The sequence below is a fragment of the Arctopsyche grandis genome, unplaced genomic scaffold (assembly GCF_051622035.1).
Source record: "Arctopsyche grandis isolate Sample6627 unplaced genomic scaffold, ASM5162203v2 HiC_scaffold_557, whole genome shotgun sequence".
Lineage (NCBI taxonomy): Eukaryota > Metazoa > Arthropoda > Insecta > Trichoptera > Hydropsychidae > Arctopsyche > Arctopsyche grandis.
The window spans coordinates 1-17,266 of NW_027518566.1; the positions used below are offsets into that span (position 1 = coordinate 1).

General features: G+C 28.7%; 1 non-coding gene across 1 annotated transcript; it reads left to right on the forward strand.

Annotated features, from left to right (window-relative positions):
- The first annotated feature begins 6,030 nt into the window (after positions 1–6,030).
- On the forward strand, positions 6,031–6,102 carry TRNAE-UUC (transfer RNA glutamic acid (anticodon UUC)). Its single transcript has one exon. It is a non-coding gene; the product is annotated as a tRNA-Glu (tRNA).
- The last annotated feature ends 11,164 nt before the right edge of the window (positions 6,103–17,266 follow it).

The window sequence follows — 17,266 nt, forward strand, 5'->3', positions numbered from 1 at the left end:
CCCAGAGTTTTGTGGGCAACTTCTTTTTTTGCTGTAAGGCAACCACTTTTCATTAAATCCGAATTTTTTTTTTACAGGAATACAGTGATTCTATTAAGGAATATGATAGTTCTAATTTTAAGGAAACATGATAGTGCCATTATCAAGAAATAAGGTTCTATTAAGGAATATTTTACTTTCATTATTAAGGAATACAATGATTCTATTAAGGAATATGATAGTACTATCAAGAAACATGAGAGTGCCATTATCAAGAATACATTGGGGCCATAATTACAGTGATTCTATTAAGAATATGATAGTGCTATCAAGAAACATGAGAGTGCCATTATTAAGAATACATTGGTGCCATAATTACAGTGATTCTATTAAGAATATGATAGTGCTATCAAGAAACATGAGAGTTTCATTATTTTGGGAATCCATAGATTTACGCGGGTTTTCTCCATTAAGGAATTACATTAGATAAAAAGGGGAGGATTTAATAAGGAATTAAATAAAAGAAATAGACAGGTTTATTGAAGAAATACAGTCAAAAGAATTACATTAATATAGGGAAACAACCATTTTGGGCAACTACAATAAAAAGAGCCTTTTTATATATGAGAATTATAGACAGTTAGTACAATATAATGCAAGAAACTGGTGTCTGGCTTTTATTGGTTGTCCTGTGCCATAAAAGATGGTGTAACCTCTTTATCTTTTAAGTTTTTAGTCATTAAGGGTATTCTATTAATAGAGGAGAACAGTAACACCTTCATCTTTCAAGTATTTAGCCATTAAGGGTATTATATTAATAGAGGAGAACAGTAACACCTTCATCTTTCAAGTATTTAGCCATTAAGGGTATTATATTAATAGAGGATAACAGTAAGCTCTTCATCTTTCAAGTATTTAGCCATTAAGGGTATTATATTAATAGAGGAGAACAGTAACACCTTCATCTTTCAAGTATTTAGCCATTAAGGGTATTATATTAATAGAGGAGAACAGTAACACCTTCATCTTTCAAGTATTTAGCCATTAAGGGTATTATATTAATAGAGGAGAACAGTAACACCTTCATCTTTCAAGTATTTAGCCATTAAGGGTATTATATTAATAGAAGAGAACACAACATTAGTAACAGAATATTTCATTGGTTTATGATAAAAAGATTATTCAGAAACAACTAAAATATCAATTAACAATATTAGCAGGATTACTATAAGTAAGAGGTAAACATGTGTATTTAAATAAGAATATCTAACTTTATAAAATCTACATAGCCCATAATATTTTACAGTATCCATTGCCCATTTAGAAATTAAACTGTATCCCCCTGTAATCTACTAAGCCCTACAATATTTCACAGTATCCATTGCCCATTTAGAAATTAAACTGTATCCCCCTGTAATCTAATAACCCCCATAATATTTTACAGTATCCATTGCCCATTTAGAAATTAAACTGTATCCCCCTGTAATCTAATAACCCCCAGAATATTTCACAGGAAACAAATATACTGCCATTTCGAATATTAAACTGTATCCCCCTGTAATCTACTAAAATATCTAATATACCAAATACATAAAAGAATATTCTCCCAGAAATCCCCACAATATCTTACAGTGCCCCATATCTATTACCATACTATATATATTACCATACTGTACCTATTAACCCTATTCTACTTTACCCTGTAATCTATTACCATACTGTACCTATTAACCCTATTCTACTTTACCCTATATATATTACCATACTGTATCTATTACAATACTGTACCTATTAACCCTATTCTACTTTACCCTGTAATCTATTACCATACTGTATCTATTAACCCTATTCTACTTTACCCTGTAATCTATTACCATACTGTATCTATTAACCCTATTCTACTTTACCCTATATATATTACAATACTGTACCTATTAACCCTATTCTACTTTACCCTATATATATTACAATAATATATCTATTAACCCTATTCTACTTTACCCTGTAATCTATTACAATACTATATCTATAAACCCTATTCTACTTTACCCTATATATATTACAATAATATATCTATTAACCCTATTCTACTTTACCCTGTAATCTATTACAATACTATATCTATTTACATTATTTACTTATCTCCCCTTCTAATAAAACTAGCTGTAAATATAATTTATTAATCACTTTTTTTTACCACATTTACTGGCTGCTTTGAACTTGTTTTCACGTTTTTGAAATTTGATGCTGAAAATAACAGGTTGGCTGGGTCACAGTTATTTGAACATTTCATTCCTGCTCCATCTTGTGTTTTATTGTCTTTTAAGAAATCCGTGCAGGGTCTACATTCTGATGTTGCTTTATTAAATGGTGTTGCTGGTTTACCAACTATATTAACAACATGTCCTAATGCATTCTCTTCTGCTGAAACATTTGATGTTGGGAAGAATGTAAAACAATCTTCTTTTTCTGGGTGAATATTATATTCAACCATTTCATAAACAATCATTAAAACTAATTTATCGTGATACCATAATTGTGCTACATTATCATGAACTGCTACTTTCCATACTACTGATGTATAGAAATCATTTAATACATTTTTAACAAAACAATCATGATTAGCTTTGTCTAATTTTGTAACACATTTCTTTTTTTCCGTTTCTAATGATGCATTGCTTTTAACTTCATTTACTGATTCTGTATACATTCTGTTCACTCTTTGATTAAATGCTTGTTGTGCTTTTATTTTGGAAGCAATACATTCTTTCTTATTAATTAATTGTTCCATTTGTGAATTAATTGGTTCATTCGCTACTAGTTGTACCCCTTCAACAACTCTGTTATCCCTTAAAGTTTTATCCCCACAATCTAAAGGTCGTGTTGGTGGATTATAAATACCTGCTGGTGCATATCCAATCCCTAAACCATTTTGATTTAGCAGTTGAGCAGCTTTATTAAACTTGAAAAATAATAAAGTAAGAATCTTGAACATCTTTGAACTCATAAGTAAATTCTAATTTATTTTTTTAAATGAAGTTTTCAAACAGGTTTCAAAAGTACCCAGTAAAAACAACAAAGATAAAACGAATGTTTTATAATTGAAAGGCAGATCTAGTACAATGATAAAACAAATGTTTTAAGTTGAAAGATAGAATGACAAATTAAAAGTGAAACAAAAAAAAGAAATGTAATATTGATAGGTTAATTATGTAATATGTGTGAGATGGGGATAAGTCATGTAATATGTGTGAGATGGGGATAAGTCATGTAATATTGATAGGTTAATCATGTAATATGTGTGAAAGGGGATAAGTCATGTAATATGTGTGAGATGGGGATAAGTCATGTAATATGTGTGAGATGGGGATAAGTCATGTAATATTGATAGGTTAATTATGTAATATGTGTGAGATGGGGATAAGTCATGTAATATTGATAGGTTAATCATGTAATATGTGTGAAAGGGGATAAGTCATGTAATATGTGTGAGATGGGGATAAGTCATGTAATATGTGTGAAGGGGGATAAATCATGTAATATTGATAGGTTAATTATGTAATATGTGTGAAAGGGGATAAGTCATGTAATATGTGTGAAGGGGGATAAGTCATGTAATATGTGTGAAGGGGGATAAGTCATGTAATATGTGTGAAGGGGGATAAGTCGTGTAATATGTGTGAAGTGGGATAAGTCGTGTAATATGTGTGAAGTGGGATAAGTCATGTAATATGTGTGTAATGGGTTGGCCAAGGATATGCAATACTAATAAGTCGTGTGTATGCCAGTATTATAGAAAAGAGCCGCACCATAGACAAGTTATAAAGATAAGTCATTTAATAAATCAGTATTATAGAAAAGAGCCGCACCATAGACAAGTTAAAAAGATAAGTCATTTAATAAATCAGTATTTTAGAAACATTTATTTATTTAATAAAAGTAGAATATTAAAGAGATAGATCAGAGATGTTCTAGGATTGTACAATAGATATGTAAGAAATGTAGAATCAACATAGTGATACAACATAGATATGTAAGGGAGATAGATCAGAGATGTTCTAGGATTGTACAATAGATATGTAAGAAATGTAGAATCAACATAGTGATACAACATAGACTGTAAGGGAGATACAGGGGAGGGTGGGGATGTCTTTACACTGTGAAAGTAATAGAGATTCATTAAAAAAACAAGTTGGGGAGATTAATCGTGACAAAAAACACAGTTTCAGAATTATTAATAGATGAGGGGATTAAATGTTTATATCTGGAAGTAATGTAAATGATAAATAAAGAATTTGTGTTTTATGTAAAGAAATATGTTAATAGATGAGGGGATTAAATGTTTATATCTGGAAGTAATGTAAATGATAAATAAAGAATTTGTGTTTTATGTAAAGAAATATGAAAGATAGGCGGGAAACGTAAATGATAAATAAACGTGCCGATGTGGTTTCAAGATTCGAAAAGTAATTTTTATAATAAAAGGGGGCTTATGTAATTTTTTTAGAGTGCATAATTAAATAATAGAAAAAGAAGTTTCGAAAAGTAATTTTTATAATAAAAGGGGGCTTATGGAATTTTTTTAGAGTGCATAATTAAATAATAGAAAAAGAAGTTCCTTTCATTTTAGAAAACGCTCAGAAACAACTGTTATAACAATGACAGACATAAGAGAATGATGGGCTAAAGCAGCAGGGATAGGCATAAACTGGAGATGAGCGGAAGTAATTGACAGGAGAAACGAGGGATAGGCATAAACTGGAGATAAGCGGAAGTAATTGACAGGAGAAACGAGGGATAGGCATAAACTGGAGATAAACGCAATTAAAAGGCAGGAAACTGGGCAGAAAGACATATAGATGGGCAGGCATAAATGACAGGTAAGGCGACAAACGGGCTTGGGTGATGGATTATCAAATGGTTTATTGGGTTTTGAACTTTATAATTGTTACTACTTAAAATCTTTATTGGCATATTAGGGGCATTAATCTTGTCCGATTATAACAATAATAAAAGAAATGGAAATTATAGGGATTTGTAACAGTTTATAGTATTAGTTCGATATGTTTAATAAACTTAAGTAAATACGCATGTTTACATCTAAAAAAAATGTTGGATTTATTTAAGCTGTAGTTGTTAATACATGTTAGTTTTCTTCGTGTGTTTCTCTGTAACCCGGTCGGGGAACCGCCGCATGTTTACATCTAACTCACGCTCTATAAAATAAATTTGATTTGTTGAAATAGTATTAATTAAAAACCCCTTTTTATCTAATAGGTCTTCAGACAGCAACATAATTTACAAAAAACTGTTAAATAAAAAAAATGGGCAAAGGTCTCTTAAACCCTTTTTATCTAATAGGTCTTCAGACAGCAACATAATTTACAAAAAACTGTTAAATAAAAAAAATGGGCAAAGGTCTCTTAAACCCTTTTTTTCTATAGGTCTTCAGACAGCAACATAATTTACAAAAAACTGTTAAATTAAAAAAATGGGCAAAGGTCTCTTTCCTTATACCTTGCTCCTTAAGTATTTATTTAAATTAGAGGTTGCTTTTATACATTAAATAGGCTTATTCGGTGATCTTATCGATCATGTAACCTGTATTTCAAACAACTCTATGTTTACCTCAGTCCCATTTAGGCTATAGCTTAAACATACCACAAAGGCTTCGGTTCTTGCCTCTTTCTTCGAAGTCTTTTTTACTTTTAGGATTTAGAGCTTCCCAGTGAGCAGCCACACCGTGGCATTCACCACCGAAATTGAGAATTTGTACAAGTCAATAAGGGTGTAACCTGCTAGGATTTACTCCAGACTTAGTCTTGGTCAAGGTACCTGCCGTTTAACTGTTATATTTATGTAAAAAACAATTCGATCTTTTAGCTTTTTTTACTTTTATACATTTAGACATAACGAGCATCATTTCTTATATGTGCATAGGTCGGCACCAAATACTTGGTTAATGATGTTCTTTTAGATTTAAAAAATGCCAATTGCAAACTTGTCTCTGTTTTTATATAGGGAATAATTAAATCATTATTTGTCCTTACATCCCGATTGGTCCAATGGTTAGGATTTTAGATTTTCACTCTAAAGGTCAGGGTTCGATTCCCTGATTGGGAACTTTTTTATAAAACTTGATTTAAAAGCAACTTAAGTTTGAGAGCTAAAAAATTAATTACTTTTTACTTGTGACATAAATATTCAAGGGAAGTTATATATCTTCTGCCTTAATAATAAAGGCGTTAATATTTTCTACTACTTTAATGATTAAAATTGATTTATAAAAAGAAGGATATATTATTGTAAATAAAATTTAATGACATAGGAGTAACTAAAACAATTATTGTTACTACTTAAAATATTTATTGACATTAGGGGTATTAATCTTGACCGATTATAACAATTATAATTAAATAAATACCCATGTTTTTCTCAAACTTTTACTTAAAATAATAAAGGCTATCATCAAAAGTTAAGAAAGGCGACTAATAGATATAGTTGATACGACTATAAAGATAACCCAGTTTTTATTTTATTAAACAAAAAAGTGGAATTAGCGTATTTATTTATAAAAGTTTTTCATCTATTTAATTTATTGTGATTTAGACTAAAAAAATGTAGGATTTATTTAAGCTGTAGTTGTTAATACATGTTAGTTTTCTTCGTGTGTTTTTCTGTAACCCGGTCGGGGAACCGCATTGCTGCGTAAACCCCCCACGGCCCTTATGCCAGCTTTAATCCCTCTGCCGACAGTCGGCTAGCCTTAGGACTAAATGTCCCATTGACCTTAACTAGGAGTTTAATTATAGACAGTACCTCACTGTCTTGTGATTTAGACTAACCATTAAACTGTAAAAAAACACTCTAAGTTGTGAAATACTCTTTAAATTTGACTTAAACAAGCATTTTTAATTAGACCATCTATTTAACTGTAAAAAGCACAGCAATCTGTGAAATACTCTTTAAATTTGACCTAAGCAAGTATTTTTAGTTACTACAACACCTTATTATGTAATATTAAGTCTGTCTTTTATGTCACAAGGCATAATTAAGGCTATTTTTACTTGTATTTTAAGTGTCCCCCGTTTTCTTCAATCTTGAGTTTTTCGTTTCAACTTCTCAGAGATTTTTGAGTTACTACTTCTTCAACCAATCAGTAATTATAATAACTTTTTCCTAGACTTTTCATTAATTTCCAACGCATTGTAATACCTTTTCTTCTACCCAAAAAACTAAACAATTTAAATTCGGCCTTGAAAAATAAATTTAGTTTTTTTAAAAGACTCATAAATGGCAGGATTATACCTTTTTAAATCAATAATTACACTTTTTATGATTATCTTCAACTTTAATTAAAAACTTAAATTTTTCACTTTTAATTAAAAGAAAGAGTTTGAGGTAAACACAGGATTTGGTATTATATATCCAACTCTAAATAAGTTTTTGAAGCTTTTTATAATTCTGTAACACCTATAGAATTTTCTTGGAATTTCCTTTTTTAATGTTTTTTTAAAATTACTAAAGATGATTTAATTATGTATTCATAGTTTTTATCTGAAGACTAATTAGACATTAGGGCTATTTAATACTATTTCAACAATTATTGCAAAATAAATCGTTTCAATTATAGTTTGTAATTTGTTCTTTCACTTTGAAACTTTTTATTATTCTGAAACTTATATTTTTTAAATTACCAAAAAAAGGCAAAATTGTAAAGACTATGTTGTAATCGTGCATTTAAATAGTAAATAATGTTCTGCTTAATTATTTCATGTGTTAAATTTTATTTGAAATTATAAATGTTACTATGTAGGCAAATTTTTACATTTTGGAAACTATAATTTTTAATAAATCTAATTTTGTGAGTTTAGTTTGATGTTACTAAGTATATAAGACAAATTTTTACATTTTGGAAACTATAATTTTTAATAAATCTAATTTTGTGAGTTTAGTTTGATGTTACTAAGTATATAAGAGAAATTTTTATATTTTGGAAACTATAATTTTTAATAAATCTAATTTTGGGAGTTTAGTTTGATGTTACTAAGTATATAAGAGAAATTTTTATATTTTAGAAACTATAATTTTTTGAGTTTTGTTTTTTATTTTAGGCCTGATTAAAATGAGTTTTTTGTTTCATTAATAATTAGAAAGAAAGAGTAACACTATAAAAATAAGTCTCCTGAGACTTGTCTATTAAAAAAATTGGTCACTGCTAGTGCTTTTTTATGGATTTTTTCAACGTTCTGCATAAGAATGCGCTAGAAAGTGATGCTTAAATGGTTTGAGTTCAAGTTTTACGTGGACTTTTATTTAAGTTGAATTATTATGGCTAAAATATAGAAATATGCTGTTAAATAATTAATTTAACCACCTGCTTTTCCTGTTACCCTTGATCTAATTAAATATATTTTTAAAAAATAAGTTTATACAGTTTATTTAAGATACTAAACAGGATTCAACCAATTTCTCACACAAAAACAGAAAGAAATGCAAACATAAAATGTATGTAAGATGAACTTAGGTGAAGTCTACTAAGATCCCTTATATACCGACATATAATCGGCCTCATACTAATTTACAATTCAACAATAGTAAACAAGCACGCCGACACTTTTCTTACATTAACATTATTTTAGTTTTAAAAAGATATTGATAATTTACTTAAAAAATTGACTTAAATGATTTTTTATTAAAAATTATAATATTTTTTCCGGGTTTGCTATAGTTTAGTTAACGCCTATACTTTTAAATAAGATTTTAAATGATTTTTTATTAAAATTATTATAATATTTTTTCCGGGTTTGCTATAGTTTAGTTAACGCCTATACTTTTAAATAAGATTTTAAATGATTTTTTATAAAAAATTATAATATTTTTTCCGGGTTTGCTATAGTTTAATTAACGCCTATACTTTTAAATAAGATTTTAAATGATTTATTTCTTTATTTATACAATCATGAATATGATAAATAATTGTATCTTCCCTTTTAAACCCGTTAAAAAATCCCAAATATAATAAATAAAGCATTTTCTTGTATGTTTATCTACTTAAAAAAACAATATTTTATTGAATGCCATGATTTATTAAAAGTAATAGTTTGAGTTAAACATGGGTATTTAGTATTAATGTGTAAGACAGTATGGTACTGTCTATAAGTAAACGCCAGCTCAAGGTCAATGGGACACTTAGTCCTAAGGCTAGCCGACTGTCGGCAGAGGGATAGAGATGCTATAGGGGCCCCCAGAGTTTTGTAGGAAACTTCTTTTTTTGCTGTAGGCAACCACTTTTCAATAAATCCGATTTTTTTTTTAGTATTATATGTGTCTTGTGCCATTGAAGATGTCACAAGCTCTTCATCATTAAAGTATTTAGTCATTAAGGATATTTATTTTTATTATATTAATAGAGGATAACACAACAATATGTTTCTAACTTTAAATAATAATTGTAACCCATTTCCACCAAACCCGTTAATAAATAACCAATATAATAAATTAAATTAAAACCTTATATGTTTTTCTATTAAAATTAAACAAATTCTTATTTTTTAAAACCTTTGTTTTTTAATTAAAGCTTGCACAGGCACCATTTTCATTGGAACAGTTACAGCTACTTGAGCTTGCTTTAAAGTTTTCAGCTATTGGCAATTCCGTTATGCCAGCAACAATATTTCTTGTTTTCAAATAAGGTTGTTGATTGCTACAATTTACTGTGTTAAGAAGAGAAGATCCTATGTTGGGATCAATAGAAGAACTTACGTTACATCGAGGACATGGGTTTTGGTAAACTCGTGGATCATTAAAACTATTTAAAGGGCTGCGGCTTAGTTCACAGGGTGTTTGCAGTTGGCCGTTTCCGCCCATTGGGCCTCCAAGATTAGAGCAAGTACTATTTCTAGGATACCAAGATTGTGGGAGTGATTGTTGGCAGACAGGAGAAAAATTTTGTGGTTGTGTAGTAAAATTCTGCCTTGGTGGTGCCATCATTCCAGAGCTCATGGCAGGATCTTGGTTCATATTATTGCCATTGATAAAATTTCCTGTATTGCCATTGTTAAAATTTCCTGCATTGCCTGTATTTCCTGCATTTTCTCTTGGCTTACATTCATAACTTGTCGATACTGAACAATCGTTATTATTATTAATATCTGATGGTGATGGGAAAGGTGAAAATTGTGGTCCATTTAATCCATTGTTGTTGCCGTTGTTGTTGCCGTTGTTGTTGCCATTGTTGTTTAAGCAGTTATTTCCATTGTTATTTCCATTGTTGTTTACGCAGTTATTTCCATTGTTGTTGCCATTGATGTTTCCATTGATGTTTCCATTGATGTTTCCATTGTTGTTTCCAGCCATCTCACAGTTATTTCCAAGGCCGTTTCCATTGTTGTTTCCACCTAAAACATCGCAATTGCTTAAGTTGTTGTTTCCATTCTGGCCTGGGTTTAGATTTCTAAACGCGCAACTTTCTGGTTGCTGTAACATAGTTGGATTGTTGAGAGGAAGAATCTGTCCAAGGCTGCAATTGATTCCTGCTTGCATAAGTTGTTGCATTTCTTGTATTGGATTAACTGCATTAGCAATACTTCCACAAGTTGCTGTACAATAATCTTGGCCTAAGTCTGCTTTTACAATAAGTATAGTTGCAAGTTGTATAAGTTTCAACATACAAAAATAAAATACATTTTTTTTATATTAAATTTGAAACTTAGATGTTTCAGTGCTTGAATACTTGAAACTATAAAATTGCCAAATAAAAAGGCCCGTTGAAACTAAATGTTTCAAAAATGTGTTTTATATAACAAAATGTAAATAAGTGTAGTAAATAGAAACTATTACTGCTTGTTTAACATAAAAATACGTAAGACATAAAATAAAAATCAAATTTAAAAGAGAAATAGGCGTTTAATTTGGCGAAAATTGTTTGAAAAAGCTTGATTTTAGATAATAAAAATTTTAATCAGAGATAAAAATGGGTATTTAGTAAATATTATTGGCTTAAATAGCTTTAAAATCTAAACATTATTGTTACCACTTAAAATTAGGAGTATTTAACTTGGCTGGTTATAACAATTATAATTAATTTACAAATAGCTGTTCTTTGAAGTAAATTTATTAAGAAGAAGAATTGAAGAGGAAAATAGACACGGAAAACTTGTAGAATCAGCTAACTAGATCAAGGCAGCTCTTTTCTAAGAAAATTTAAAACTAAAAGTATAAAGCTTTTAAATAAATAGCATTAATCGTGAGTTAATTAAATTTAAAATTTAAAATTTTTATTTAAATGAGATTTAAAATAGTAAAAGCCATAATTTTGACTTGAATTTCATTGTTACTTCTTATTGGTGCTATTTATAAGTCCTTGCTGATCGAATTACTAAACGATTTTAAACTAATAATTTTTTTGTGTTTCACATGTCAAAAATGTTTGCTCGATAATCGGAGTTACTTATGCTTATCTAAATAATTAATAACCAGTCTCAAAAGTAAGATAAGCAGAATGGTTTGAATTAAAAAGCAGCAACCTTTTTTTTAAATCAACTGAGAAATTCCAATTTAAAAAATTGCTTTTTAAACCCAATAAATGGTTTAATTACTTAAAAACGTTGTTAAAACCCCGTTTTTTAAGAAATAATGTTTAAATGTTATCAATGCATACGTGTATCAAAAACACTTTTACGACATAACAAATGTTTTTTGCATAAAAATATATTTTCGTTTATATAACTTTGATAAAGCATCCAACTTGCCTAAAATGTTTTTTTATATAACAACATAGAACCCAGGGTTGTTTTTAAATATCTAAATAAAAGGCGAAAATACTTCTTAGAATAACATAAGACGAGCCCTACGGGTGATATTAAGTATCTGGAAGATGTGAGAAAATACCTCTTTGTATGACATATTAGAGTCCTGTGGCTGCTATTATTGCTGTTATAGCTCATTATTTACAAATACTTATTTTAATTATTTATAGCTGAAACATGAAAATGTTCTGAAGCTTACCAGTTTACCCATTAGACTTAAAAAATAATTCTCAGCCTATCTAAAAACACTTAATTAGCAATAATTAATGATGGATTTCGTATGGCTTAAGAAATGAAAAAATTGTATTAAAATCATAAGGTTTTTCTATTGTTTTAAAAACGTTGCTTTGATTTACTATTTTGGTTTTTTCCCATGTTAAAATTATTTTTAAATTAAATATTTTTTCACTTTCATAAAATTCCCTTTTAAATATTTCATAAAAATTTTGATCAATAATTAAATAATCAAACTTTTCATTTGCCAATTTACTCTCAAATTCATTATAAAAAAATACTTGTTTTATTTTAAATCCATTTTCTTGTAAATCATTGTAAATTTCTTTAAATTCAAAATCTTCAAAAACAAGAACTTTAATTATTGTTTTTTTTAAATAAAAATTTCTTTTTCTAATGTTTCTAAAATTTTAGTTATTTGTTTTATTGAATTTGTAATTCTTAAATTAAAAAGGGAAACTGAAATTTTGTTTTTTTTAATTTCTCTGAAAGTTCCATAAGAACCTTTGGGTATGATTTGGTGTAAATGTTTAGTACTTTGCTGAGTAAAAAATGGATTTTTAAAAATATTTTGATTTCTTACTTTTTTAAAATCGTATTTATTTAGTTGCCTTATAAAACTAGAAAAACTACTAGTTTTAAAATTTTTAGAAAGAATTTTTTCACTTAACTTTTTTATATCAAAAATTTTAAAAGAATTTTTAGTTTCCCAATTGATTACATCATGGTTTTCTTTATTTTCTAATATTTTAAACAATTTGGATATAAAAAGACAGACTTTTCTATTATTTTGCATTGCATAAATTATTTGATTTTTTAAAATAAGTTTAGGTGGAATTTTTTAATAAAGATATTGATTTTAAAGAAGAAATATAAACAAAAGCTATAATGAAATGAAAACTGTTTGTGAATGTAAAAGGTGTAAAGAAAAGAAATTAAATTAGTAAGTTGTCTCCTTCTAGCAACTAAACTAAATAAGCCTTTTTAAGGCAACCATCTTTTATAAGACCCCTGTTTAATCAACTGTAAACCAAGTTAAATAACTACGATTAACGAATAAAGACTTTATCAATATAAAGCTTGCACTATATTAGATGGCCTAAGAAAAAGGCCTTGATTATTTGTTTTTAAAAAAAATAATACGAAAATTAAAGCCTTTAATGCTAAAGGGGCTCTTGTTTTTAACAACATTTAGAATTAACACAATGGGGGGTTTTAGTAGCTTGAATTCATTAAAAAGAATCTCTCTTTTACATTATGGCTATTCGTTTTATAGTAAAGTGTATGAGTCTCAAGGTCAATGGGACACTTAGTCCTAAGGCTAGCCGACTGTCGACAGAGGTATAGAGATGCTATAGGGACCCCCAGAGTTTTGTAGGAAACTTCTTTTTTTGCTGTAGGCAACCACTTTTCAATAAATCCGATTTTTTTTAGTAAAGTGTATGAGCTTGGTAAAACGGTAGTTCTTATAAAAAAAAAGAAGAAGTTTGCGATATTTAACGATTATGAAATAAGTTGTATAATATTTTTGAAGAAAACTAGTGCCAGACCCATGGAGTTATCTTAGTTGTTGAGAAATAAATGAAAATACGAAAAAAAACATCGGGGGTTTTCAAGCAATTATAAAATTAATTATTTTATAACTTAGAGCCCAAGATAATCATAACAAGAGTATTTATTAAATAACATTGCCTTAAATAGCTGTATTCATTCCCCTAAAATTAGTATTTATGATTTTTTTCTGCTGATGTTAAAAAATATTATCCATTAATTTTTTTAAGGCTGATTTTAAAGATAAATTATTATTTTGAGGAGTTTAACTTTAAAAAGTATAGTATAATACAAGAACTTTATATTTGAACTAAATGTAAAGATTTTGAAAGAATCAACTAGAATTACCAAGAATAATTTAGTTTATTGCGATTTTTAAAGTATTATTTGTGTAAATAAAAATCTAACAACCCTTTTTAGTTGATATTCAGGTTTTATATAAAAAAACTTTGTTTTTTCTTAATGATTTTAAAAAAGTTTTTTTGTTTTCACACAAATTTAAAAAACACTACTGTCTTGTGCCATCGAAGATGGCGTAAGCTCTTCATTATTAAAGTATTTAGTCATTAAGGGTATTTAGTGATTATATTAATAGAGGATAACACAACAACTACCATAAAAAAGAGTATTTCAAAATCTATAAAATCTTTTTACTTAAATTTTAATCTTTTTTATGTGGGATTCCTAATTTTTTGCTGCAAATTTGTGTTTTAATAAAGGCCTTAATAAAATTAAGAGTTTGAGGTAAACATGGGAATTTATTTAAGTATAATATATTTATCCGACTATAAATAACGTTTTATGTAATATAAATTTAATTTTTTGCGCAAAATTTGCCTTTAGTTGCATCTGCGTTTTAAAAAAGACATTAAATAAATAACGTTTTTGTCTTGTGGCATCGAAGAAGGTGCAACCTCTTCATCATTAAGGGTATTTAGTGATTATATTAATATAAGATAACACAAGAGTTTTATTTATTAGAAATTTATTAATATAATCTGTCTATTGATTCCTAATTTTACTTTTCTGACATTGTTTAAGATTTCCCACCATGGTGTTATAATTATAAAAACCACAACACTTCTTGAATTTGGCACACAAATCAGCCCGTTTATAACAAATTACACCGTTAGCACAATTGAAAATGAAAATGTATTTTAAGCCAAGCTCATAATCGTCTGTTTCAATTTGATAAATCCCCATTTCCGGGTCAAATTTTACTTGAACACCAAATTCATGTTTGTAGTCATGTATTTTACTTTCAATTTTTCTTTTTATTATAGGCCAACTCTTTTCTGGATAATGTGATGTACTATTTTTTAATTTTAACTTATTTAAACATATATAAGATGTAGAGGTTTCCGAAGCTAAAATTGTTTCATAAATAGTTTGAGTAGATATGATGACAATAGTTGACATTACGGTGGACACCCCTGGATTATCTAATGCAAATAATAGATTTTTATTAATTCTGTTACTCGAACTTCTTAATAAACCAGGCAATGAAAGAAAAGATAAATTAATTGTAGATGTAGCGGAAGAGTTTATTGCTGTTGTACCTATTGCGCTTGGTAATGTTTCTGTAAACAAAGACGATGTTGCAAAGATTTTGGGTGTTGTTGATGCACTAAAAACTTCCAGGGGTTGCCTAAAGCCAGATATACTTATAACAGATGTAGTAAATAAATTTAGGCTAGATTTATTTGTATTATAAATGTAAGGTGAATCAATAGTAACCAAATCAGTTGTGCTAGTAGTTAAAGTGCTAAAAATCCTTGAGGGGCTTAAAGTACGATCAGTAGATGTAAAAAGTGTAATAGTAGAAGAAAGGTAAATTGTAGAGTTTGAAATTGTAATCTTTTGAATATTAAATACGTTATCATCTTTACTAGTAGATTTTTTAGCCGAAGAACTTAAAATATTTGAAACGGGTTTGTAGGAAGAAGTAAATGTGCTTATTAGAATGGCTTTCGCTGGGTTATTGTCAAATATGTCATCAAAAACGAGTGGTGTAGTAGTAGTAATAGTAGTAATAGTAATAATACTTATATAAGGTTTAAGGGTGCTTGTGCTGGCAATTTTAACAGACTTGGGATTAATATTTGATGTGATTGCGAATACCGCTGGATCTATAGGCGTTAAAATAGATAGTTTAGTGTTTATTGAAAGCACATCATCTGTGATTAAAGATCGGATTGTAACTGGAATGATTTCTATAAGTGATTTAGCGCCCATTGTAATAATATCAGTAACAGTTATATATCTTGGTGTAACAGTGTTAGTTTCGATTAATGGTATATTCTGAGTTGTATTTGTGCTTGGTTTTTCAGAAATATAAAATGTGGTAGTGCTGATATTTGATTTATTTTTAGAAGTATCACTAAAATTGAAGGGAAAATTAATTGATGGAATTTTGGTTAAATTAATATCGTTAATTGGTATACTAGTAATTAAACCCGGGAGTATTTCACTACTTGATATTTTATTAATATTATCAGTGTGTGTAGTGCTTTTAATTGTACTTGGTGCAGTTTTAAGACACATTGTAGTGGAGGCCGACTCAATACTTAATGTGCTCTCAGTGATAAAAGCATTTTCCGATTCCATATTTGAAATGCTCTTTATTGTTACAGTACTTGTAAAAGTATTTGGTTTATTACTAGGTGGGCCTAAGGAAGTATTATTAGGGGATATATATTTTGTTGGTGCACCCGTTATAACAGTAGTATATATAATATTCGTAATTCGTTTACAGGTTACAGTACTTGTGAAAGTGATGGGCTTAATACTAATCGAGCTTTTTGTAGTATTATTACTAGAATACTTTGATTCTTTATTGATTGTAACCGTAGTATATACAATATTCGAAATTCCTTTACTAGTCACGGTGCTTGTGAAAGTAATGGTGTTTTTAATAGACTGACTTAAAGTACTATCGTTAATAGAATAAATTAAGGCCTCATTGGTAAAAATATTTTCAGATTCAATATTTGGAATGCTCTTCTTGGTTACAGTGCTTGTGAAAGTAATAGGTTTAATAGTAGACTGAATTATTGATGTATCGTTAGTTTGTAGGTTCATTGTTGAGCCTGTTTTAAATTCAATTTCTGATGGGCTCTTGAAAGTATTTTTAGTTGGGCAAGTTGATGCTTTATTGATTGTAGCAGTAGTGTTAACAATATTTTGAATTATTTTACTAGTCACGGTGCTTGTGAAGGTAATGATGTTTTTACTAGACTGTCTCATTGAGCTGTCTTTAGTAGAATACGTTGATATATTTGAGAAGGTAACAATAGTGGTTTCAGTATTTGAAATGTCCGCCTTCGTTACAGTACTTGTGAAAGTAATCGGGTTAATACTAGACTGGATTATTACAGTATCTTTAGTTGGTGGGTGCATTGTTAGAGCACCAGTTGTAACAGTGGCGTATACAATAGTTGTAATTCGTTTAATAAACGCAGTACTTGTGAAAGTGATGGGTTTGATACTAGTAGAGCTTATTGAAGTATCGTAAGAAGGCAGCTTTATTGTTGAGACTGTGTTATGTTCAATTTTTTGCGTGCCCACAAAAGCTTCTTTAGTATTACAAGTTGATGCTTTATTGATTGTAATAGTAGTGTATACAATCTTTGTAATTTGTTTACTGGTTACAGTGCTTGTGAAAGTAGTGGGTTTAATACTACGTCAGGCTT